A 27,335-nucleotide genomic window follows, 5' to 3' on the forward strand; every position below is an offset into this window, starting at 1 on the left:
CATTTTTAATGATTGTTGCCCTTCCTTTTTTTTTTTTCCCCAACTCAGTATATCTTCCAAAAGTCAAGCACAGAGACTTCTACTATGGTGGTAGTTCCTTTGGTATCAGGAAGACTTACAAAGTAAAACAACAGTTCTCGATTGTGTAATTAATGCTTTCAATAAGTATTCCGTGCTCATGTTTTAAGCACTTGAATTTCTTATCATCAAAGTAAGAAATATGTGAACTGCACTTTATGTACTACATTTAAGGTTATTTCTATAATAACCTTAAATTCCCAAAAATGAAAGTGGCTTTATAGTTAATGAGTTAGAAATTGTTCACAACTGGGGCACCTGGGCAGCTCACTTGGTTATGCGTCTGACCCTTGGTTTTGGCTCTGGTCCAGGAATCAGGGCCTTGAGTTGGGCTCCACGCTCAACACAGAGTCTGCATGTTTCTCTCCCACTTGTTTTCTCTCTCTCGAATAAATAAATAAAATCTTAAAAAATTGCTCACAATTTTTTGTGGATCCCTCTTGTCTATCCAGTAACTTATAGTTTTCCATATATGAAATTATCTATTCTACCATGTGCATCATAGCAGAAATGAAGTTGAAATCTCTAGAAAATAAAGCTCCATAAAACCCAGCAGGAATATGTAGAGAATAATAATCATTCAAGAGCAATGATCTGAAAATGTGTGTATCAAGAAACAATGATTTGCTGTCTAACACAGACAAAAGAGTTGTCACACTTTTGGTATGCTTTTTTTGGAAAAGGATGAGTTTATAAAGTCTCAGGTCTACTGCATCTATAGAAATGGTCTAGAAAGATTTCAATAGGAAAAAATAAGTAGAGAAGGGGAAGGATTATTTCTCTGTTCAACAAAGAACAGTAGGTTAAAACTATTGTTTATTATTCTGAATCCATCTGTATAAAGTGTTAAGAAAGTCAAAAGGTGCTCTTTTTCGTGGCACCTCCGAGGCGGTAGGCCGCATCAGGATGAAGCTGAACATCTCTTTCCCAGCTACTGGCTGCCAGAAACTCATTGAAGTGGATGATGCACGCAAACTGCGTACCTTTTATGAGAAGCATATGGCCACAGAAGTTGCTGCCGATGCTCTGGGTGAGGAATGGAAGGGTTACGTGGTGCGAATCAGTAGTGGCAATGACAAACAAGGCTTCCCCATGAAGCAGGCTGTCTTGACCAACGGCCGCATCCGCCTGCTGCTGAGTAAGGGGCATTCCTGCTACCGACACAGGAGGACTGGAGAGAGGAAGTGCAAATCTGTTCAGGGTTGCATTGTGGATGCCAATCTCAGTGTTCTCAATTTGGTTATTGTGAAAAAAGGGGAGAAGGATATTCCTGGACTCACGGATACTACTGTGCTTCGTCGCGTGGGGCCCAAAAGAGCCAGCAGAATCCAAAAGCTTTTTAATCTGTCAAAAGAAGACGATGTCCGCCAGTATGTTGTTAGAAAGCCCCTAAACAAAGAAGGTAAGAAACCTAGAACCAAAGCACCCAAGATTCAGCGTCTTGTTACTCCACGTGTCCTCCAACACAAACGTCGGCGTATTGCTTTGAAAAAACAGTGTACTAAGAAAAATAAGGAAGAGGCTGCAGAATATGCTAAACTTTTGGCCAAGAGAATGAAGGAGGCCAAAGAAAAACACCAGGAACAGATTGCCGAGAGACGGAGGCTGTCCTTTCTGAGAGCTTCTACCTCTAAGTCTGAGTCCAGTCAAAAATGAGATTCTCTAAGAGTGACAAAATAAATAAGATCAGACACCAAAAAAAAAAAAAAAAGAAAGAAAGAAAGTCAAAAGGTCACAATCTTTAGATGTAGCTATATGTTCCCATGCAATTTGGTGGCTAGAAGTTAGGAATTGTTCCTTGTTTCAAAGGTAGGAAATGAGAGGTTATCCTGAGGTCAGGATCTTCTTATGTGGCTCTTGATCTAAATTGTGTTAACTTGCTCTGCTCTAGGATGAAAGCAATTATGACCAGATCGATGTGCTATACATCTGGTTAGTCAGCTGCTCCAGAGCCAGCAAAACAGCTTTGGGGCCCTCTCTGGGCACGGTGCCTCCTAAGATTTGAGTATAGGCCAATCCTGTTGCCCACTAATTCTTAAAGATATTTTCTGATCGCCAAGATAAGAAACATAAACAGAAAATATCCTTTTAATTTTCCAAGTAAACTGCTGAGCCACCGGGCTGCCCTCTTAGGGGCAATTTTTGTTAAGCTCCAGTAACTCACCAAATTCCAATTCTGGAATCTACTTCTGGGTATCTTCTACTTTGAATAGCCTTGGAGCTATATAGGCTTTGGTTCTTTTGTACCTTTCGTTCCTTTTTACTGTCACTTAGGCATTATCAATTGGAAATGGCCAGACTTGCAAACAATGTGATCTCAGGCAAATTTGCTAAAATTTTTGAGTCTGTTTCCTCACTTAGCATTGTGGAGCAACACCAACTCATTAGGCTTTCATGGGAATTAAAAAAGATAGAGTTATATTCAGTTGCTAATAAAATCTGGCCATATATAGAATACTCCAATTGCAGTTTACTAAAGGCAGCCCAGGTGGCTCAGCAGTTTAGTGCCACCTTCAGCCCAGGGTGTGATCCTGGAGACCCGGGATGGAGTTCCACATTGGGCTCCCTGCATGGAGCCTGCTTCTCCCCCTGCCTGTATCTCTGCCTCTCTCCTTCTGTGTCTCTCATAAATAAATAAATAAAATCTTTAAAAAAAATTGCCCCTAAGAATATCCAACTGAGAGAAGGTCAAGCATGGGATTAGGATCCAATTTCATTTTGATTCATAAGTTCTCAAAGTGCAATCTGTAAAATCTTTACAGGGGTGTCTGGTCCTGAGATCAAAATTATTTTTATAGTGATACTAAGAAGTTACTTGCCTTTCTCACTTTTCTCTCAAGTGTACAGCAGAGTTTTCCAAAAACTACACTGCATGGAATATTGCAACAGGTGGAAATGCAAAAGTAGAGGAGAGAATCCAGCTGTTTCCTATTGAGCTAGACAGGAAAGAGATCTACAAATACATAAAACAACGGTAATATTATTGCCATGTTTTTAAAGTTATTTTTCATTTAAAATATGCACTGTGATTAATTTGTTTCATTTTAAGTAAATTAAAATTAAAGAACATAAAGAAGTCCAGAGACGAAAAAGGTTGAAAAAGCTGCTGCTCTAGATGGAGGATGAAAGATGGTAGGAGACCCTAGGCTCACCTTGTCCCATGAATACAACTATGTAACCATCAAATAATCTTAAACACCCCCAAAATTGACCCAAAGACCAGCAGAACAAACTCCACAACTAAAAGTAGAGAAGAAGCCACACTTAAAAAGGTAGGAAGTACAGAGACAGGGCTTGGGAGAGAAACAGATGTTGGCCACTGAGGTGGGGAGAGAGACACAGTTGCAGAGAAGGATGAAAGACAGCCCAGCACACAGGGAAAAGTCAATCTCCACAGCAACTGTCTTGGAAAGGGAGAAGGGCTTGAGTTCTTGAGTTCTTGCAACTAACAGAGTTAAAGCTTGGAATTTTAGTGGTCAGCAGGCTTGGCTGGGATAGAGCCCCAAGGGCACTGTGCTGCTCTTAGAATGAAGGCAAACAACCCATGGACATACAGCATGGAAACAGCGATCTTAAGAGCTCCTAGGGCACACGGTGGTAGCTGATTTGCTCATCTTGAGCATGTCCCAGAGAGGCGGCCTTCATGGAGAGGCTATCCTTCCCTCTCTGTGAGGAGAGAAGGCCCCCTGAGGTTATCAGTGTAGCACCACCACCAGCTACCTAATTGCTTACACCAAGCCCTGCCTTCTAATGCTCCAGTGGAACCACACCCTTTCCAGACTTACTTGCCTTGGCAAGGTGAGCCCCCTCCCCAACAAGACCAGCCCAAACTCCTGCCTATACCCAGTCTCCCGACCCAGGAGTTCTGTGGGGCGTTGGTTCTGGTGGCTGTGGCAACAGGTCTCATTTCACAAACAGAGAAGAGCACACAAGGTTAATACTCACCACATTCAGGCCAGAGACAAAACATTGCCCATAGCAGTAAAGCTTCTGCACACTATTGGCCTGAAGGATAGAGCACCCAGAATACAAAAGGAGAGTGCACACAACACACACTGGAGGCACTCTCTGAAGTGCCAGGCCCTGGGGAACAGGAGACACTACACAGCAGGGCATTACAGAACCTCTTTTCATAAGGCCATTATTACCTTAAGAACAGGAGATTTAAGCTGACTTTTCTAACACAAAGAAAAAGGCAGTAAGACTTAAAATGAGAAGACAGAGAAAAATGTCTCAAATCAAAAAACAAGACAAGGTCATGGCCAGAGATCTAATCAAAACAGATATAAGTAATACATCTGATTTTACAGGATTTTAAACAATGATCATTAGGGTACTCACTGATTTGAGAAAAAAGTGGAAGACTTGAGTAAGACCCTTACAGAGAGATAAATAACAGCAGACATAAAGGGCTCAATAAACAAAATGAGAAACACTCTTGATGGAATGAAAGGCTGAAAGAAGCAAAGGAATGAATTACTGAGAAGACAGAGTAATATAAAGTAATCAAGCTGAACAAAAGAGAGCAAAAAGAATTATGCAAAATGAGAATAAATGTAAGGAACATAGTGACTTAACCAAACGTAAAAACATCCAAATTACAGGAGTCCAAAAAGAAGAAAGAGAAAGGGGACAGAAAATTCATTTGGATAATAACTAAAAAATTCCCTGATCTGGGGAAGAAAACAAATAGGAGGCACAGAAAACTTCCATCAAAATCAACAAAAGCAGATTCATCCCAAGACAGACTAGTTAAACTGGCAAAATATAGTGACAGAAAATTTTAAAAGCAGAAAGACAAAAGGAGACAGAACTTAAAAGGGAAAACCATAAGGCTAGCAGGGGATTTTTCAGTAGAAACATTCCAAGCCAGAAGGGCCTGGCATGATGCATTCAAGGTGCTAAATGAGAAAAATCTACAGTCAAGAAAACCCTATCCAGCAAGGCTATGATTCAAAATAGAAGTAGAGATAAAGATTTCCAGACAAACAAAAACTAAAGGAGTTCATGACTACCAAACCAGCCCAACAAGAAATATTAAAGGGGACTCTCTGAGTGGAAAGGAGAGACCAAAAGTAACAGTATAAAGGTATGAAACACAATAGCAGTAAAAAATGAGTATTTCTGTAAAAAATCAGTCAAGAAACTCACAAAATAAAAGGATGTAAAATACAACAATATATACATAAAATGTGAGAAGAGGAATAAAGAATGGATTCAAACATAAATGACCATCAACTTACTATAGACTGCTATATGCAGATTAATACAAACCTGATGGTAACTTTATATCAAAAACCACTAATACGCAAAGAATAAAGAAAAAGAAATCCAAATCTATCACTTAAGAAAATCAACAAACCATGAAAGAAAGAGAGAAAAATCTTCAGAAAAAAACACAAAATAATAAAATGACAATAAATACATACCTATCAATAATTACTCTGAATGAAATTGGACTAAATGCCACCAAAAAACATAGGGTGACAGAAAAGGTTTAAGAAAGAACAAGACTTATCTTAAAAATGAGACTCATTTTAGACCTAAGGATGCCAGCACATTGAGAGTAAGGGGATGGAGAAACATTTATCATGCAAATGGGTGTCAAAAGAAAACTGGAAACAAAGAACATTATATAACAATAAAGGAGACAACCCAACAAGAAGATAAAACAACTGTAAATATTTGTGCACCCAACATAAGAGCACCCAAATACATAAAACATTTGATAACAAACATGAAGGAACTAATCAATAATGATACGATAATAGGGGACTTACATCAGTGGACAGATCATCTAAACAAACTCAATAAGGAAACATGGCTTTGAATGACACACTAGACCAGATGGATTTAACAGATACATTCAGAACATTCCATCCTAAAACAGCAGAATACACATTCTTTTGAAGTGTACATGAAACACTCTCCAGAACGTATTTCCCATTAGCCCACAAAACAAGTCTCAACAAATTCAGAACATCAAAGTCATACCATGCAACTTTCCTGACCACAACACTATGAAACTAGAAGTCAACCACAAGAAAAATTCTGGAAAGACCACAAATACATAGATAAATAATATACTATTATGCAATGAGTAGGTCAATAAGAAAATAAAAGAAGAAATAAAATAATACAAGGAAACAAATGAAAATGAAAGCACAGTGGTCCAAGTATTTTGGGATGCAACAAAAGCAGTTCTAAGACAGAAGTTCATAGCAATACTGGCCTCAGTAGCAAGAATAACCTCAAACAACTTATTATACCTAACAGAGTCAGGAAAAGAACAAAACCTGAAATGAACAGAACGAAGGAAATAATACAGATTAGAGAAGAAATGAGTAATAAAGAAACTAAAAAAAAACAGTAGATCAATGAAACCAGGAACTGGTTCTTTGAGGAAAAAAAAAAAATCAATACAATTGATAAACCTCTAGAAAGAGTTACAAAGAACAAAAGAGAAATAACTCCAATATATAAGAATGAGAGGGAAGAAATAACAACCAACCTCAGAGAAATACAATTACAAGGGAATAGTCTAAAAAACTATATGCCAACAAATTGGGCAACCTAGAGAAGATGGATAATTCCTAGAAACATATAAACTACCAAAACTGAAACAAGAAATCCAAAATCTGAACAGACCAATTCCCAGCAAAGAAACTGAATCAGTAATCCAAAAACTTCCAACAAACAAAAGTTTGACCAGATGGTTTCACAGGCAAATTCTACTAAACATTTAAAGAAGAGTTAATGCCTAGTCTTCTCAAACTATTCCAAAAAATAGAATAGGCAGGAAAATTTCCAAATTCATTCTGCGAGGCCATTACCCTGATACCAAAACCAGATAAAGACACCACCACAAACGAGAACTACAGGCCAATATCCTTGATGAACACAGATGCAAAAATCAACAAAATATTAGCAAACCAGATCCAACAATACATTATAAAAACCATTCCCCAAGATGAAGTGAGATTTATTCTTGGGGTGTAAAGGTGGGTCAATCTCTGCAAATCAATCAACATGATACATCACATCAATATGAGAAAGGAGGAGCACCTGGCTGGTTCAATAAATGTAATGTCCACCCTTCAAGCACCAAGTTGGGTGTATAGATTAATTAAAAATAAAATCTAAAAAAAAAAAATAAAAGATAAGAACCATATGATCATTTCAATAGATGTAGAAAAAGCATTTGACAAAGTACAACACCCATTCATGATAAAAAAAAACCTCAACAAAGTAATTTTAGAGGAATGTACTTCAACATTATAAAGCCATATATGAAAAACTCAAGCTAATATTATCCTAAATGGGAAAAAAAAAAAAAAAACTGAGAGCTTATTCTCTACAGTCAGGAATAAGGCAGGGATGTCCACACTCATCATTTGAATTCAACATAGTACTGAAATTCTTAGCCATAGCATTCAGACAATAAAAAGAAATAAGAGGCCTCTAAATTGGTAAAGAAGCAAAACTTTCACTATTTACCAAAGACATGATACCATACATAGGAAACACTAATTACTCCACAAAAACAAAACAAAACAAAACAAAACAAAACAAAAAAAACCTGCTAGGACTGATAAATTCAGTAAAACCTCAGGATTCAAAACTAATGTACAGAAATCTGTTATATGTCTATATATTAATAATGAAGCAACACAAAAAGAAATTAAGAAAACAATCCCATTTACAATTGCACCAAAAATACTAAGATACCTAAGAATAAACCTAACCAAAAAGGTGCAAGATCTGTGCTCTGAAAACTATAACACACTGAGGAAAGAAATTGAAGATGATACAGAGAAATGGAAAGACATTCTTTTCAAGGATTTAAAGAACAAATATTGTTAAAATGTCTATACTACCCAAAGCAATCTACACATTTAATGCAAATGCTATCAAAATACGAACTGCATCTTTCACAAAACTAGAACAAACAATCCTAAAACTTGTTTGGAACCACAAAAGACCCCAAGTAACCAAAGCAATCTTGAAAAAGAAAAGCAAAGCTGGAGGCATCACAACTCTGGACTTCAAGTTATATTATAAAGCTACAGTAATCCAAACAGTATGATGCTGGCACAAAAACAGACACATACATCAATAGAACAGAACAGAAAACCCAGAAATGAAACCACAATTATATGGCCAATTAATCTTTGACATAGGAAAGAATATCCAATGGGAAAAAGACAAGTCTCTTCAACAAATGGTGTTGAGAAAACCAGTCAGCAACATGCAAAAGAAAGTGGCCCACTTTCTTGCACCATACACAAAAATAAATTCAAAATGGATTAAACACCTAAATAGGAGACCAGAAACCATAAAAATCCTAGAAGAGAACACAGGCAGTAACTTCTCTGACATCAGCCAACACAGTATTTATCTAGATATGTCTCCTGAGACAAGGAAATAAAAGCAAAGATAAACTATCGGGACTACATCAAATTAAAAAGCTTCTGCACAGCAAAGCAAATTAAGCAATCACTAAAACCAAAAGGCAATCTACAAAATGGGAGAAGGTATCTGCAAATGACATATCCAATGAAGGGTTAATATTTAAAATATATGAAGAACTTAGAAAGCTCAACACCCAAAAAACAAAAAATCCCATTAGAAAATGGGCAGAAAATGCCTGGGTGGTTTCGTTGCTTGAGCACTCAGTTCTTGGCTTTGGCTCAGGTCCTGATCTCATGGATATTGGATATTCTCTCCCTCTGCCTCTCCCCCTGCTCTCTCTCTCTCTCTCTCTAGAATAAATCTTAAAAACAAGCGAACAAAATACAAAGGCAGAAGAAACAGACATTTCTCCAAAGAAGACATACATCTAGATGGCCTACAGACACATGAAGAGATGTTTATCATCACTTACCATCAGGGAAATGCAAATAAACTACAATGAGATATCACCTCACACTTGTCAGTGACTAAAAACAACACAAGAAACATGTTGGTGAGAATGTGGGAAAAAGGAAACCTCTGCCCTGTTGGTGGGGATGCAAACTGGTGCAGCCACTGTGGAAAACAGTATGAAGGTTCATCAAAATTTTAAAATAGAACTACCTTATGACCCAGGAATTGCACCACCAAGCATTTACCTAAAGAATACAAAAATACTAAATCAAAGGGATAGGTGCACCTGTATGTTTATAGCAGTATTATTAACTATAGCCAAATTATGGAAGCAGCCCAAGTATCCACTAATATATGAATGGATAAAGAAGTGAGATATACATATGTATGCGTGTGTGTGTGTAATGGAATATTATTCAGCCATAAAAAAGAATGAAATCTTTTGCATTTGCAACAACATAGATGGAGTTAGAGATATAATGCCTGGTGGAATAAGTCAGAGAAAAACAAATAACATATGATTTCACGCATGTGGAATTTAAGAAAGAAAACAAATGAGCAAAGGAGGGAAAAAGAGACAAATCAAAAAACAGACTCTTAACTACAGAGAACAAACTGATGATTACCAGAGGGGAGGAGGATATAGGGGATGGGTTAAACAGATGAGGAGGAATAAGAAGTGCATTTGTGGTGATGAGCACCAGGTGATATGTGAATTGCTGAATCAGTATGTTGTATACTTGAAACTAATTTAACGCTCAAATAAAACCTAAAAGGCCAAAACCATAAAAAAAATAAAATACACCATTAAAACAAAACAAAACAAAAGCTGCTGTTCTAAGGCCATTCTCGACCAATCCTCAAATCTAAAATCTGGTCTTCTAAATTGATTTACTCATCAGAATTAAGTGAACTATGTAAATGGAAAGTTCCTGGGTTTCACCATATTATAAACTTCTTAAGGACTGAAATATTTTTTTAAATCTTGTGTCCCTCCCTACCCTCATCCTATCACTCATATCTCTGCAAAATTGGTTATATCAAGCCAAATTATTTCTCACCATGTCTTTCTGAAATGATGCTCTACTTTATCCTTAAGTAACAAAGGATTCTACAGTACCACAACACCTCAAAATGAACTGCTCAGCAAACTGAAAAGATCAGACTTTAGCACATGGTGATAATATGATGACTCCACTAATGTAAAGATATCCTGTGGGGCTCAGCTTAATCATTCACTCTTTTTTTTTTTTTTTCATTCACTCTTTTAAACGCCTCCTAACTCCAACAAGTAAGAAAATTAAAAAGCATTTCAGGGACCTCATTTGAATAGAAAGACATAAAAATGTTTAGATACTTAAAAGGTCATATTCATATAGGTACTGTAAGAATGAAACTTTAATTCCCTTCAAAAATAGCAATTTAATTCTATTCAGATGACATATTTTTCAGTTACCACCAAATAATTGTGTTGTCTTCTAAACATTTTCAAAGCTCAAATCTCATATCTCCCACTTTGTAAATATTTATTGTAATATTCTCCCACTGAGAATGTTCTTAGCCATGCCCAGCACGAGATAAAAATGAATCTGCTCTTAAGGCATACGGACAACTTTCTAACTTTTCTCACCAAAACATATCTAAACAACTGAATGTGCTACTCTGTCACTGATGACACAATAATAGTTTATCACATTTTTAAAAAACTAGCTCTTTATGAAAGCTTTAAGACAAATCCTACTGTATAGTGACCAACTTCCCTTGCCAACAGTGGAAGTAAGGTGAAATGAAGAAAAAAAGAGGGCAAAATGTGTATACCCGTTAATAACAGACTTTTTAAAAAGATTTTCATGAGGATAGAGAAAAACACTTAAAAAACATTAATGTCAAAAATAAAATAAAATAAAAAATAAAAATAAAAAACATTAATGTCTGAATTAACCAGAATTCTGTCAAATAGGATACTGTTCTTTAACCTGAATATCTCCCTTAAGAGGAATTAAATGGATTATGATCAAAGATCCTAGTTAATCAAAGACTGAGTGGGGCCTACATCCTTTCTTCTTTGCTTCACTATATTGCTTAATACCTGTTCAATTTTGTTCCTCAAAAGCTGAAAGGTAACATATGTCTACATTTAATTAACAGCAGGTGAAATGTTTATTGCATACAACCATGGCATTGGTTGACCAAGGGTTTATATAGCACACAGGAAGTCCATCTGGTTCAGGAAAAACTGAGAATAAGCCTAACCAGGGTTCAAATCCTTCATAGAGACACTGAGGAAAGTCTCACTGGGAAATCCAACCTTAATTTATCCCTCTTTGGGGAAGGAAATAAAAAAATACTTCAAAAAGACATGATATATAATTTAGAATGTATGGACTATGCCTAGCACATTGTAGGCATTCAATAAATGTTACTTCTTCCACCATACACTCCTGAAGCATTAACACCAAATAGATGTACTGTAATTAAATTGCAGGCTATATACTACTGATCTCTCCCCAACCACAGTCAAAATGAGAGATTAATTTTTACGGGGTAATGTGGGAATTAGTAAAATTATTTCTAATAAAATATTCTTAATTTCAAATAACTACCCTGCAAACAATTTACCATTAGGCGGGATGTCTGGGTGTCTCAGTGGGTAAGCATCTGACTTTGGCTATGGGCATGATCCAGGCAGGATCCAGTCTCACATCTAGCTCCCCACTGGAGCCTGCTTCTCCCTCTGCCTATGTCTCTGCTCTCTGTATCTCATGAATAAATTAAAAAAAAAATTCCCATTAGGCAATTCTTATGTAAAGAATGTCATAATTGAATATTGTTGTGAACAGTCTGTATTTTGTACAAGCACAGAACTTGTTGGGTGAAAATTCACCACTGGAGCCAAAAGGTCTTTCTTCACCTAGACATATAAGCCCTTCATGTTCTGAGACCATTACTTTTCAGCCACATCTCCAGAGATCACATATCCTCGCTTTCTTCCAACCTCTCTAGCCACTCCTTTACAGGTTTGCACGCATGCACACATGTATGCATGTGCACACACACACCCACATACATATAGCTATCAGGCACTAGAACGTCTAAGGCTCAAGTATTTTTCTTCTCACTCCATGCTTCCTCCTTAGACAAACTTATCTAGGCACAAGAATTCAATCTAAACAGTAACTCCCAAATTTCCATCTCTGATTCTTTTGTATCTCTTTTCTTGGTTGCAGACCCCTATATCCAACTGCCTACTTAGGTGTCTCAGACAACTTAATTATCAAAGTTAGGCCTCATTCTTTGGGGGAATTCAATGTCAAACCCCTCACCAAAGGAATATATTGTCTTAGTAGCTGGTCCTAAGAATTATACTTTTTATAATTACAATCCAACTTTATTGTGGTTCTGAATGGGTAGGGAGAACTGAAACCATCTACATCCAGAGTTTACAGTCTACATTGACATCACTATTCAGTTGTCCTCAACAACATGACTTTACTATTCCAGGAAACTCTTGTCCAGGCAGATAAGATTTGCAAATAACTTCATTGTTCATTTCAGGAACTTCCCCAAAACCCCATATAAACCAACAGCACACTATTCAACTTTTTAATAAATAGCTGCAAATAACCATTCACTTTCTCAAACACTTTGAAAAAAAATCTCACCTCAAAACCCTTGCTTTGCTAGATCTATCAATCCTAAACTATTATATATCATTCATAATCCTTACTAGTTCAGTTCCTGCACTGAAATAGCGGTCTTAAAGACTTCAAATCCTCAATAAATATCCCAACTTTGCTCTCCCTTCCTACTTCACTCACACACCCTCCCCTTTCCCTAGCAGATCCTACCAACTCTGTAAAGGTAGTTCTCTCCTTTATGCAATAAATTCACCAGGTCATTTCTGGTGGTATTTTCTAAGAGTCAATATTCCACAGCACTACCAAACAGTTTCCCACCAAATATCTGTTAAAATTCTGTTCAGTAATACTAGTTTCATCACATGTAATGTGAGGAAAATATGAATACCTATACAAAAGGTCATAAGAAATCATCATCCTACATTAGGCACCAACTGCTAACACTATTGGTCCCATTTTCTTAATGAGTTAAAACAGGTATTTGGCCTACAAATAAAATTTCTAAGTAATACCAAATAAAGAGATATGAGTATCAGAGCAGCCATAAAACCAGTGAGGAGTTCTGAGGACAAGAGAAAGTAAATCACACAGGTTTAATAACTGAAGCAGTAATCTTAGGAGAAAATGGATGGGGAAAAAACTGAATACGTGAATAATCTGCAACACTAATAATCAGTAAAAGAAAAAAAATGCTGAATTTACTACAATTTAACAGCGACGAGAAATTTTAAAGGAATTTTCACTACAGTAAAATTATTTTTAAACCATGAGGTGGAATTAAGTCACAATGAAACATTTAATACATTTTCCAGAAAGTAAAGACTTTTTATCAACCAAGAGTAAATGTATGAGCATTTCTTTTACTATAAATCATTTAAAGCAATATAAGCCCATAAGGATGCCTATATAGGAGTAATTTGAAAGAAAGTTAAGCATTTAGAATGCTTCAATGTTTGGGAGGAACTGAAGAATTCAAATATTAAGATCTAAATGTAAAAATGGAATCCACAGTACTGAGAGAAAATATAGATGAATTCCATTATAATCTTAGAGTGGTGAAGACTTTTCTAATTATGTTTCAAAGTCCAGAAACATAAGAGAAAAATATCGCCATATAAAAAAGGAAAAATTTTGCATAAGAAACACAGTAAAGAATGAAAAAATATATTTTTGGCAACCTATATTACACGAAGGGCTAACTTCTCTATAAAGAACTCCTGAAACAAAGAAGAGAAAAACCAAAACCTAACAGAAAAATAAACAAAAGACGTGAGAGTTCACAGAAGGGAGAAAAATGTCCATTGAACGTATGAGAAAATACTCAAATCATTCATAATGAGAGAAACATAACAGTCTGAATTACACCAGTTCAAATCTATCAAAATTCCAAAAGTCTGACAACACATTCAGTTGGTAAAGCATGGGAAAATAAGCCTCTTAAACATTTAGATACATAACAGGAATATGACTATACCTAACAGAATTACAGATCCATCTTTTTTAGAAAAATATTTTAAAATAGTTTTAGATTTATAGGAAAATTGCAAAGATAGTACATACAATTACTAGATTCTGCAATTAAGGTCTTATATTATCATGGTATAATTGTCACAATTAATCAACCAAAGGTGACATTTTGGACTAAAGCCCACTCTTTATTTTTTTTTAAGCCCATTCTATTTATATTTCACTTTATTGTACTGTCATGTCTTCTGCAGCTCCTGTTGGTTGTGACAGTAGACTTCCCCTGTTTCAGATGACCTTGACAGTTTTAAGAAGTACTGTTCAGGTATGTTGTAGAACATCCAACACTGTATACTTAATAGTATTAAACGTTGGTCACACAATTGAGGTAGTGTTCATCAGGTTTCTCCCATGTCAAGTTATTCTTTTCCATATTTTTCCAGTACTTAAGAGAATTCTGTTATATATCTTTGAGGACTAAGTACCTACATAAATTATTTATAATTCCTCTGCATAGGAGATATGTTTATTCTCTGCCTTTTATTTTTATCAGAACGGATTCATGCATATTATTTTATAATTGAACTATAATTTAATTTTTAAAATTCAATTTCACTTTTGTTGCTCAAATTATTCTATTATTAGTTACTGGAAATTCTTTGAGTTGGCTCCTATATGTGTTTTACATATTTCATTGTTTTTGTTGTAGTATTTCCTAACTTTTCAGCATTATTATATTTCCTGTCCCAGTCCTGGAATCAGTCATTTCTCCAGAGCTCTGGTTCCTTTTATGGGAGAACAGTATTAGAAACCAAGATCGGGGCACTAGCTGTGCTCACTGCTACTGGGGTGTCATTTTCTTCTAGGCCCTCTCAGCTGACAGAGCAAGGAAACATGTGTACAGATGTATTTATCACTTGACTGATCCTTGTTCTTAGAAACTAAATCATGCACTTGCTTATGTAAGTACAAAATGCTGTATTATGTTATTCATTTGGTATTGTAATAGCAAAAGGTAAGAAACAACCCACGTGTCCTCACAGGACTAAGTGACTTAATTATCTCATCCACAAGTGTAAAATTCAGCTATTAAAAATAAGGAAGATCCTTTCCAACTAGGGCCCGGCAGAATGGCTCCCGCAAAGAAGGGTGGCGAGAAGAAGGGCCGTTCTGCCATCAACGAGATAGTGACCAGAATATACCATCAACATTCACAAACGTATCCATGGAGTGGGTTTCAAGAAGCGTGCCCCTCAGGCACTCAAAGAGATCCGTAAATTTGCATTAAGGAGATGGGAACTCCAGATGTGCACATTGACACCAGGCTCAACAAAGCTGTCTGGGCCAAAGGAATAAGGAATGCTCCATACCATATCCGTGTGCAGCTGTCCAGAAAACGTAACGAGGATGAAGATTCACCAAACAAGCTCTACACGCTGGTTACCTACGTACCTGTCACCACTTTCAAAAATCTACAGACTGTTAATGTGTTTGAGAACTAATTGCTGATTGTCAAATAAAGGTATAAAACTGCAAAAAAAAAAAAAAGTAATAAAAATAAAAATAAAAATAAGGAAGATCTTCACCTAGACACAGAAAAACCTCCAAAATAAAATCTACATGTATTTGCTTATATTTGCAAAAAACACTGGAAGGATAAACAAGATAGGAAAGGAAATGTCTATCTATAAAAGGTGTGGGAGGAAAAACAGGCTAGAGAAAGCAAAAAGGAAAACAAGACTTCTCTAAGATCTCTCTATATACTTTTAAGTTCTTCATCACATCACCTATTCAAGTAAATTAAGTTAAATTTTTAAAAAACTATTCAATGCCTACAGAAGTGGAAGGATGTGAAGGGTTCAAATTAAAAAAGGAATGGGGCAGGGAGATAATCATTTGTGAAGAGTAAATACAATAAGAAAAGATACCTCCATCTTAGAAACAAATTATGTATCAAAAATCCTTTGTAAGCTTTAATAAAATGAAAGGACAGTTGACCCTTGAACAATGCAGCGGTTAGGGGCACTGACCCCTGTGTGGTCCAAAACCTGTATTTAATTTTTGATTCCTCAAAAACTTAACTACTAATAGGTTACTGTTGACTGGAAGCCTTACCAACAATATAGTTGATTAACACATTTTGTATGATATATATATATTCTATGTTCTATATTCTTTTTTTAAAAAAAAGATCATAGTCTCAGGGTCCTGAGATCAAGACCCACGTTGAGCTCTGTGCTCAGCAAGGAGTCTGCTTGAGATTCTCTCTCCTCCCTCTGCCCTTCCCTCTGCCCCTCCCCCCACGTGCAAGTTCTCTCTCTCTCTCTCTCTCAAATAAATAAGTAAATAAAATAAAATAAAATCTTTTTTAAAAAGGACAATTGTTAAGTCCATCTTTGGTGACAGCATGAATAAGTGGTTAAATCATAAGTTACCTTATTTTTACTGATATGCTGTTTACATGACAGAACCTGGACAATGAAGAAATGGAAGTCTACCCCAATTCCTGATGCAACTCCTATAGGTACACTGACATATCTAGGATTGAAGTTTTTTTGGAGAGACCAGCTTGAAAGAAAAAAATAGAGACACGTATTCTATATCTTTTTTGCCTGCCATTTGAAAATAAATAAAAGTAGAATAAAAATAGGTATATATCAAAATAATTTGAAGGAAAAAGGAAGGAAAAATATAAAGTAGTAAGTTAATAATTATCAACCACTATGAAATGATAAAACTTCCTTTGAAAGATTGCTATAACCACTGAAAATGATAGCCATAAGAATTATTTGGTAACTTAAAATATATATGTATCATAAAAAAAAGGTCTTAAAAATATTAAACTCCATATATGAAAAAAACAAAGGGGAGTATTTGTAGATGATAACCACTGCTAGAAAATTTAGACTATGGTCTATTTTCTACATTATTATGTTATGTTTAACAATTTTCAAAAACATAATAATTGAGAATGTACAGATAGAAAACACTCAAAGAAACTGTTAACTAAATAAGCAGGCCATTAGACTTAAGTGGCTCCAATGCCTTGATAACCTAGGTAGGCAAACCAAAACTTAAGCCAGAGTCACTGCAAAAGAATCAGAAAATGAAACTTAAGAACAACCAATCACAAACAGCCAACTAGGCTTTCCAAATAAAGCAACTGCTTAAACCATCACCAATCAAATAATTCCCTTTGCTTCTGTGTCTTCTCTATAAAAACCTCCCCCATCTCCCAGCTCCTGTTGGTGGACTGGTAAAAACTTTTGGCTTGGCACTCCTTGATTCCATCAATGTATATGCTCATTAAACTTTGAAAAATTAACATGTCTCAGTTTACCTTTTAACAAAACAAAGTAAAAAAAAGCAAAACAAAAAGATATTCACTAAAAGGATAAAAAATACTTGGGACATAAGACTTTTATAAATGAAGTTAAGAAAACTCCCCTAAGATATGATAAAACTGTAAGATTCAAAAAAGAATAAAAGAAAAAATAAGATACAATGATGGAAAGTTTTAATAACTTTGCCTTTAATTTATATATGATGGTTGCTCCCCCTTAATACTGTGCTAAACCGTAAAACGGTGTTTCTAAACACTATCTGTAACATTTTAAAACCAAGCTCAGAGATTCCACTTCAGTTGTTCTGGGACAGAGTTTCAGATTTTACATCATACATACACACACACGGAGATATCTAGTTGTTGTTTTTTTGTTTATTTTTCTAAATCACAAGAGTGCTCCTGAAGTTCAAATTAAGGCCACTGACCTAGAACGTAAGATAATAAAGACCTAAAATAATAAATAGTACACACCCAAGCAGACTTTATGACAAAGAATAAAATGTAAAAACCATTTTCTTTTTTTGATGGGTAAGCTATAGGACCGGTTATTCTATTGTGACTTCAGAATACCTGAGTCACACATAAAAGTCATTAACAAGGAAAGCAAATACTGTCTAGACTGCTGAGATGTCAAACAAGCAGTACAGCATAGGTCTGAAGAAGGGAACAGACATGGCAAATGGTTACAAGAAAAATTTGGTTGGTCCTAAGGAAAAGCTTATCAATGTACTTATCAGAAACATTATTAACAGCTTTATTCCTAACAGGCATTAGATAAGAAACAACAATGAATACCCTACATTATTTGGTCCAATATCTATACTATCCTCCTCCCCACAATATATCTAAAGGGTGCAACTTACACCAATTAGTAACACTAATTCTCAAATTAGGTGGGAGCAGGGAGGCATATGAGAAAATCCAGGAGGTATGTATAGTTTCAAAAGCCAGAGAGATGCTTTTGATTCAACTGTCCTTGCGAATCACTTCTTTACCCTTAAGGAATCAATCAACCTAAAGAGGTAGATCAGCAAAGTAATTCTAGTACCATTACTAGTAATTCTTGCAGGCTGTGAGTGCTAAGTACAAGGTACTTTCACTTTTTATCATTTCATTTAATTCCCATGGCTCCATGAAGAAGGTTCTGGCATTTCCCAATTTTATAGAAGAAACTGACCCTTAAGAGTTTAAATAACTAGCTCAAGATCACATAATTATCAATTACGACCGAAGTAGTTTCTTTACAGGAAAAAAAACAAAACACATATAAACCAATTTTAACTTTATATAATGAGAGTTCAGATATTTTTCCAAAAAGTTATACATAAAATAAAAAAGGTGTCAACCATTTTATAGCTTCTTGGGAAGAAAAGGGATCAGAGGAGATAAGCGATGTAAATAAGAATATATGGAGATGGAAGGGAAATAGCTATGCTCACAAGTTTATGGGCAGGGGTGCCTGGTCAGTAGAGCATGCAACTCTTGATATCAGGGTCATGAATTCAAGCCCCATAATGGGCACTAAAGCTTACTTTTAAGAAATTTTTTTAATTAAAAAAAAGATTTATAAACAATAAAATCTACTGCAAAATACAGTGCTGACTCCACTGTTCCTGAAATGATAAAACGTCAGTAAATAAATCATGAACATGAAAATGTAGCTGATATAAAAATGTTTAATGTTTTAAGACCATATGATAGAGAAATATTAAAAGGCACTGAATCTCACAACTTGTGAAAATTCATTTTTAAATGTCACATCTCCAGATGTCATCAAGTCATAATCTCTGGTTTCTAAAATAAATCTTAACAATATACCTACTTTAACAGAGGTATAATTTTAAACTCAATTTTTTAAAAAAATCAATGAAATGTCTTTAATTTTAAACGTAGACCACAAAGCAGGTTTTAATTACAGTAAGCCCAAAGAAAACAAAATTCCTAGTCAACTGTATACATAAACTATCAGGGTAACTGAAATGACAAATACACTGTTCTATCCTTTTGGGTGCAATTTTGTACTTCAGGGGATCCCTGGGTGGCGCAGCGGTTTAGCGCCTGTCTTTGACCCAGGGCGTGATCCTGGAGACCCGGGATCGAATCCCACATCAGGCTCCAGGTGCATGGAGCCTGCTTCTCCCTCTGCCTGTGTCTCTGCCTCTCTCTCTCTCTCTCTGTGTGACTATCATAAATACATAAAAATTAAAAAAAAAATGTTGTACTTCAGTAAAATGCATTTAACTCTAGTACTACATAGCTAAAGAACTCAGTTAAACCAAATTTTAGTCTTGATCTTGACCAGAGTTTTCAGATCTTTAGAAATAGGTATTTACATATAAGTATTACAATTTTATATTTCCAATTTGTCTAAGATAACAAGTTAGTACAATTTACATGTAATTAAAAAGACCAAATAATGCCAAGTTACTGCCCCTCCAAGTTGGCCTACAAACTGCTTCTTCAAGAATGCTCACAAATACCACCTACATGTAACAATAATATTCAAGACTTTTGATGGGTTTTTATTGTCTCCTGTATCAGAATTGATTCTCGACTCTTTTTAGGCCATGATTGACCTAATTTACCAGTTCCTAATCTCATCACTTCATCATTCAATTAAGCAATACGTAATTTGGAGGGAATACCAAAAAAGTATGGTCTCTCTGGAGCAGAAAGCCAACTAGGAAACAGATTTATAAATAATTACAAAACAATGGGTTAAGTACTATGGTAGACATAAATGCTATAGCAGAATCACCATATGTAGACTGAAGATGACTTTAGAGGAAGTGACATTTGTCTTCAAAAATGAGAATCTCTCTCAAGTGTCACAGCACAATAACATCAATACACCAGTTTTCTCATCTTTATATCCTAGCCCTGACTATAAATGCTAGTATAGAATACACAAACACACTTCAGACATGGATACATGGATGGATGGATAGAAGGAACGATAAAAAGACATATATACAAATATAAAGAAGAATGAGTAACTGATAGATTAAAATGGGAAAAATTGGACATAATAATTTAGATGGGGCATTCCAAAACCCTAACATATGAAAGTAACAACAGGAAAAGATAAATCTAAAAGATATTTAGAAATAAAATTAACAAAATTTGGTGTGACAGACTGGACAAGGGGGAGGAGAGCATAATAGAAAAGACAATCTGCCAAAGGTTTTGGCTTTAGTCACCAGGCTAAAAGTGATACGTTACTGTTGGCTGGGAATCGAGGCAGGGGATAAAAAAAAAAAATGAGCTCTCGTGAAGGAGCACTAAGAGGCAGTATCTGGAAGGTAGCTAGAAAGGAATTCAAGAAAAGAGGTCTGGATTAGAAATAAATATGAAGATCATCAACATATAGGTAATAAGAAAAAAGCACTAAATTCAAATGAGATTGCCCAGGCAACACATAAAATAGGAGAACAGGGCCAAGAGCAGAACATTCATCAACTAGTCTTGCTGTTATTTCACATGTCTCAGTACTACCTCACAATACCACCGCAGTGTATACCACATACGATGACTAACACAATGCCTAGGACACGACAAATGCTTTAAAAATACTGATTATACATATCCCTGAATTGAAAAACAAAACGTACTAAGTACAATAAAGCCATTAAGGATTATTATTATGTCATTAGAAATATTTCAATAAGGGATGCCTGGGTGGCTCAGTGGGTTAAGTGATGGACTCTTGATTTTGGCTCAGGTTGTGATCTCAGGGTTGTGGGATTGGGCCCCACATGGGGCTCCTGGGGCTCTTCCCTGAACACAGAGCCTGCTTGGGATTCTCTCTCCGCACCCCTTCCATATTCACCCACTCTCCAAAAAAAAAAAAAAAAAAAAAAAAAAATTTTTTTTTTTTTCAGTAAGACAGGCTCAAAGGACTAAAGTCCGCTTAAGAAATCCAAACTTTACTTCAAAAATCAATAGGAGGCTTCCTTCCAACCAGAAACAGCAGTACAAACCAGTAATTAAAACATTAAAATCTGGAATTATGAAAAAGGTTTACTTCAAAGATAATACTTAAACATACATATTAACTAATTTTTCTACATATTAGCTAATTTAAAGGATAATATCTCTAAAGTTGGAGAGCTTCAATGTTGTTACCTGACTTTTCACAAATGTTAATTTTTACCAACCTTTTTTAACACTAACTTGCACTAATTAACAGAAATTTAACCATCAATTTTAAGAATAGAAAGACTATATATATGATTGAGAAGACCAAAGTGAGTTAGTAACTAACCTAGAATATAGTGAATTTATTCTTGGGTCCTTTTCCCACTGTTTAAAAATATGCATATGGAGCATTCCTAAAAGTATTTACACTAACAAGTGCAAAAAAAGAAATAAGGATGTGCTATTAGAAAGTTGACAAGGGACACATGCGTGGTTCAATTGGTATAGAGGATGTGACTTCTGATCTCAGTGTTGTGAGTTCTAGCCTCATGTTGAGCATAGAGCTTACATTAAAAAAAAAAAAATGGGTGGACAAAAATTTTTTAAATTAACTTTTATGACAACAAAACAAAGCAAATCGTCTGTTCTTCCACTTTAACAGACTACCTTTAGGTCAAGTCAATAACATTTTCTGTTTTTCAAATGGAATAAGAGATAGGATACGTATCAACAATACTAATTTGCAATATTTTTCTTCATAAGGGTTGGTTTACAGTGTGAAAAGTTATTACAAAAATGTATAATGTGATCTAATATTTCCAGTTTTGGTGGTATACAGCTATATATCGATAAAAATACAAGATCAAAATTTATGCATTGAATTTATAAATACAAAACCCAAAAACCAGTAACATAAAATTCCCACCTAATACTGAAGCAATCTACACGGCATGCATCTGGGCTGTCTTCTCTTTTATGGCATATGCTAATGCAAACTAATTTTAACACATGTAAAATCAAATAAGTAAACATATACATAAAAATGTGTAAATATGCAATATAATTATTTTTGCTTTTCACTACCTATTCATTTTACTCTGTGCCCAAACAACTCTAATTGATAAATCCATTTTACTTTGTGCCCAAACTCTAATTGATAAATCCATGATTAAAAATAAGTCTACAAAAACTTTCAATCTTTTTACATTTAATCCATTTTGAGCTATAAATATATCCTCTCATTCATACATTTTGTATAGACCAATTTTTTGTGTGTGATAAAAACTAATTCAATGGAATTTAAGCCTAATTTTGATGAACATTTTAATTTACCACTTTATAGTGCTCTCTACAGCAGACACTTAACACAGACTTTTTAACATCACATCTCTATGGAGGCATTGTAATAAAATGGTTTGAACACCAAAACTCAGCTTCACCATAGTGGTAGAACCTTAGGGACAATTAATTTAAGGCCTCTGTGTACTTATTTGAAAATGAGGCACAATACTTACCTGATGGGCTTATGATGAGCACTAAACAAAGTAACACCTGTCATGGTACCCAGCAAAAGAAACAATTAAGTTTAATTTCTTTCAGTTTATATCAAAAAATAATTTTTAAAGGAGGCTTTGGAGAGCAAGATGATTTCATTCATCCCAATATGTCACAGATTTATAAATCTACCTTTTCACATACAATATTCAGTACCATTTGTTACCACAGAACGTTTTTATAGGAGGCACTCCCCGGATTAGATGTATTGGTAGGTATTTATGGTTTTTCAAGTTAGCGGAAACAGGCTAGCAAAAGGTAAGCCACACTCAGATACATTCATTATGTTTTTCTGGTCGCTGGCAATTACTCCTTCCAGGTCAGTATTTTATAGATATTAAAGTAATTGTCAACTAAAAAGGCTGGGAGCAAACTAATGACAAAGAATCCTCTAATGACAGTAAGAATTCTTGGCTTAATATTGTAAACATCTCATAAAAATTAAAAAAAAAAAAAAAAAAAAAAGACCAGTTCAAAGAAATTGCCAACAACTGTAGGTTGAATGCTAGTCAACTAAAACCAACTTTTCTATTTTGGCGATTTTTTTAACCTCACAAATACTATATAAAATGTAATTTTAAAGGCCATAAACTTATTGCTTATCTTTGTCATTTAAAATACAAAAATGCCATAATCTGTAGTACACTTTAAATAACTTTCCCATTTAAAAGTTTAAGTAAAAAAAAGAAAAAACAAATAAAAAATAAAAATAAAAAAATAAAAGTTTAAGTAAAAATTACAGTCAAAATTTGAAGAACCTAAAACTAATCTTTCGTCATATATATATATGAAAGAAGGCAATTTTAAAAGTAGATAAAATACTCTAATGATTATTTTTATAAGCTGAATTTAACATATAATGTCCTTTTTCTACAACACAGCAACACATTCGCTAAGTACTTATCCTCCATGGAAGTATAAAAGCTACAAAAAATAAAATAAAATAAAAAAATAAGCCATGACATGATGCTGCAATTTTTATAAAGACTGAAGAACACTAATAAAGACTCAAAATATAATACTTTATAAATATTCAGCACTATTAGACAATAACAAAGAAAATACCAGGGAAAAAATTTGTATTCACATATAATTTTTCCTAATATTAAAGGAAATCATCTTCATTTCTAAATATCTTCCTCAGTTGCCATTATTGTTTCTATTATTCACAAGACTTGCAGTTGTTTAGTTAGCACTATTTCATGAGTAAAGGAGAAACATATTGCTGAAAATAAGGCGAAAAACAAAAGCCTCACGGACTAAATTATTTTATAGGTCATCTCGTTCCACCATAGTCATAGGACTGAAGCAATATCTGAAAACTAAACATATCAACAAATACATACATTAAAATCTGTTGAGTCAACACAACTATTCTGTACTACAAAAAATAAAATTTTTCTATTTTTGTAAAACCAATGATTTATTAGCCTAAGATTAGTGCTGTACAAATCTACCCCCATCTATCAGATCATTACCATATACTGAATCAATTCTTCCGATTTTATCTTCCTTACTATGTATCTTTCTCCCTTCAGGTAACCAGAGCACATCTGGCAGGCTGCACTATTTCAAACAGCTGACACCTGAAAGTGAGTGACTTTGTTGGGCCTTGGTTCAAGGATGAGAATAAACTATTTTATAGAAGCTTCTTCTAGTAATAGGAAAATTAGGTTATTAACAAGCCTTCATACTTCATACACTTTTTTTTTTCCTGCCTGTAAGAGGAATGTAAAAATTTGGAAAATACAGAACTGTATTTTTATTCAGCCATAAATCCTACCACCCAGAAATCTTACTTAACTTTTTAGTAGATTTCCTTCAGAGAATTAAACTTCAATAATCTAATTAAACACTAATAAATACCCAGGGGAAAAAAAAAAAAAAAAACAATGTACCTTTATTTTGGCCTTTTGAGAAGTATTATATAAAAACATTGATTATTAATGATACAACCTGTTAATTTTACAAGGATATCTGAAAAGTGTTAAGTGGTGAGGGTGGGATAGGGAGTCCCACAGTTCGGAGACTGGTCCCTAGGCTGAAATCCCCTTCACAATTTTTATAGCTTCAAATACTTGAATGGCAGCAAGATGTGACTGTTTTTAGAATGATATCAATAGTAACTTCGCTACATCAAACAGGCTTTACTTTTAATTTCTTTCCATTCATAATTCAGTATCTCCTTCCTTTCGCTGTAAATATATATCTATACATACATACATACATACATATATATATTTTTAAACAGCTTAAATTCAAAGACTCAACTATTTTCTTTGAGGTCCAGCATTCAAACTGTTAGTGTTTCTGGCCTAGGAGACAGTCCACCAGGTAAAACGATAATATTTTTATATTCCAAAATTCTCCATCATAAAAAGACCATTCCCTAAAGATAGCCACATTTTTTTTCTTTTGTTACAACCCTCGTACATCTAAGTATGCAGATGCTAGAATTACAGAGACTGATACGACTTCATCCACAAACAAAAAACCAATAAACTACTGCCGGCAAATTTTTTTTTCCTTCTTAAAATTTGCTTGAACCTATTTCTAGCTTCGACAGAGGCTTTCGTTAACTCAAGGCATCAAAGGTCTTAAAACCAACCCCATTCATTATTCTCCTCTGCCCGGTGGTCAACAAAACAAGTCGAAAATACAGTAGCGCGAATGTGTTCCTTTGACCTTCTTACACAAGCGCCTTTTGAAAGAAATCCCTCAACAAAGACTCAAGAAAGAATCCGTAAAGTTTGGGGAAAGCATTGTCTGTCACTGATAAGTGACAGCAGGTCTGGCTGCCGGGGATACACTCCGCTGACCCTAAGGAAGAGCCGAGACTCGAAACAAAATTCGCCACTTTTGTTATCTAGAAAATTTGGCGGAGAGGTGATAAAGCTCCATGACCAACGACGTGACTCTGATGGACGAATTAATACAGACGGCGGAGGAGCGCCACGGGTTTCGGCTACGCTTCTGCCGTTTTTGAAAGAAAAGCTAATTGTTAGCGGCCATGTGACATTACAGGAGCCCAGAAAGGAAAGGGTGGGAGGGAGGGAGAGGAGTTCAAGGCAGTTCAGGGTCAGAGCGAGCTCAGGCATCCTGTCATTAGCTCACGCTCCCCGCAGGCTGGAGGCAAAACACTGCTTACCCGAAAAAGGAGTGGGTGAGAAGTGGGCAGAGAACGGTGGGGAGAGAACGCGGGGGGGGGGGGGGGGCACGCGGCGGCGAGGGGCGGGGGGCGGGGGACCCGGGGCCAGCCCGCGGACTTGGGGAGCGAAGGCACCGGCCACAAAAACGCTGAGAAAAGCAACTGCCACGGAGACGACAACCCCGGGCGGCTGCCCAGGCCCCCTCCCCGCCGGCTCCCCGGGTTTCCCGCACTCGCGGCCCCTCCGCCGCGGCCCCGCGCTCAGGGGTGTGACCCGCCGGCGGGAGGCCGCGCTCAGCTTTGTCTCGGCGGCTCCCCACGCGCGGGCTCCCGCTCCTCCCCCGCGCCCGCCACCCGCTCACACCCCCCGCGTCTCCAAGGAGCTGGGAGCGCCGCGGCCGCCGCCGCCGCCGCCGCCGCCGCCGCCTCCGCCTCGTCGCCCACCTCCCGCAGCCTCGCGCCCTTCCTTCCCCGCGGCCCCGCCCCCGCCCCCGCCCCCGCCGGGGGGAATCTGTGTCTCGGGGGACTTTCGGCCTCCTCGCGCCCCCCCGCCTCCCCCGGGGTCCAGGTGGGCAGCGAGCCCCGGGGGTGGCGGCGACCGCGCGCGCCTCCGCGAAGGAGCCCGTCACCTCCCCACAGCCCAGCCCAGCCCAGCCCAGCCCCGGAAATGCCCCGGCGCCCCGGGGATCGCGCGCGGGGCCGGGGGCCACCGGCACCCGCGAGCCCCCCCGGCCGCGCCTGCCTCTCTCAACTTCCCGGCCGGGCCTGAGCCCGCGGCGCCCCGCCACGGCCGCCCTCCCGCCCCGCGGGGCTCGCGAGGGTCCGCCGGGCGGCAGGGAGAGCCCCGCGCGGTCGCCAGCCGCCAACTCACCAGCGAGCGCGGGGGCCGCGTCTCCAGGCGAGGCGCGGAGGGTGAGCGGCTCCGCCGACGCCCGCGGCGACCGGATGCAGGTCCGGGTCCCAGCGGCCGGCGGGGGACCCACGGCGCCTCCGAGGCGCAGGCCTCCGCTGCCGCCTTCCGGCCCTCGCCCGGGTCCGGAGCCTTCGGGAGGGGCCGCGGGTGCCTCACGCGTTGCCGAGCCCCCCGGACAACATGGCTCCCGGGCCGCCGGGCCGCCGGGCCGCCGGGCCGCGCGGGCAGCCCACTAATCCCCTCGGAGGGGCCCGGGCGGGAGCGAGGCCGGGCAGGGAGGTGCCGGCGCTCGGCTGAGGCGGCCCGCCCGGACCGGGGCTCCTTCTTCTCTGCGGCCGGACCCGGAGGAGCTCGGGAGACCGCGGGCGGCCGCTCCCGTTCGCTGCGTGTGCGTCGCTTTCTCGCTCGGCG

General features: G+C 37.3%; 1 protein-coding gene and 1 pseudogene across 2 annotated transcripts in view; one reads left to right on the forward strand and one right to left on the reverse strand.

Annotated features, from left to right (window-relative positions):
* Positions 1 to 27,021, reverse strand: part of CDK17 (cyclin dependent kinase 17) — a 109,979-nt gene extending 82,958 nt beyond the window's left edge. The window contains exon 1 of one of the 2 annotated variants that reach the window (XM_038558706.1): positions 26,883 to 27,021. The gene's annotated coding sequence lies outside the window, so the exon portion shown is untranslated. The remainder of the gene's footprint in view (positions 1 to 26,882) is intronic. The other variant, XM_038558705.1, reaches the window with a different exon arrangement.
* On the forward strand, positions 921 to 1,775 carry LOC475434 (ribosomal protein S6 pseudogene; annotated as a pseudogene).
* Positions 27,022 to 27,335: the final 314 nt, after the last annotated feature.

The sequence above is a fragment of the Canis lupus genome, chromosome 15 (genome assembly GCF_011100685.1).
Source record: "Canis lupus familiaris isolate Mischka breed German Shepherd chromosome 15, alternate assembly UU_Cfam_GSD_1.0, whole genome shotgun sequence".
Taxonomy (NCBI): domain Eukaryota; kingdom Metazoa; phylum Chordata; class Mammalia; order Carnivora; family Canidae; genus Canis; species Canis lupus.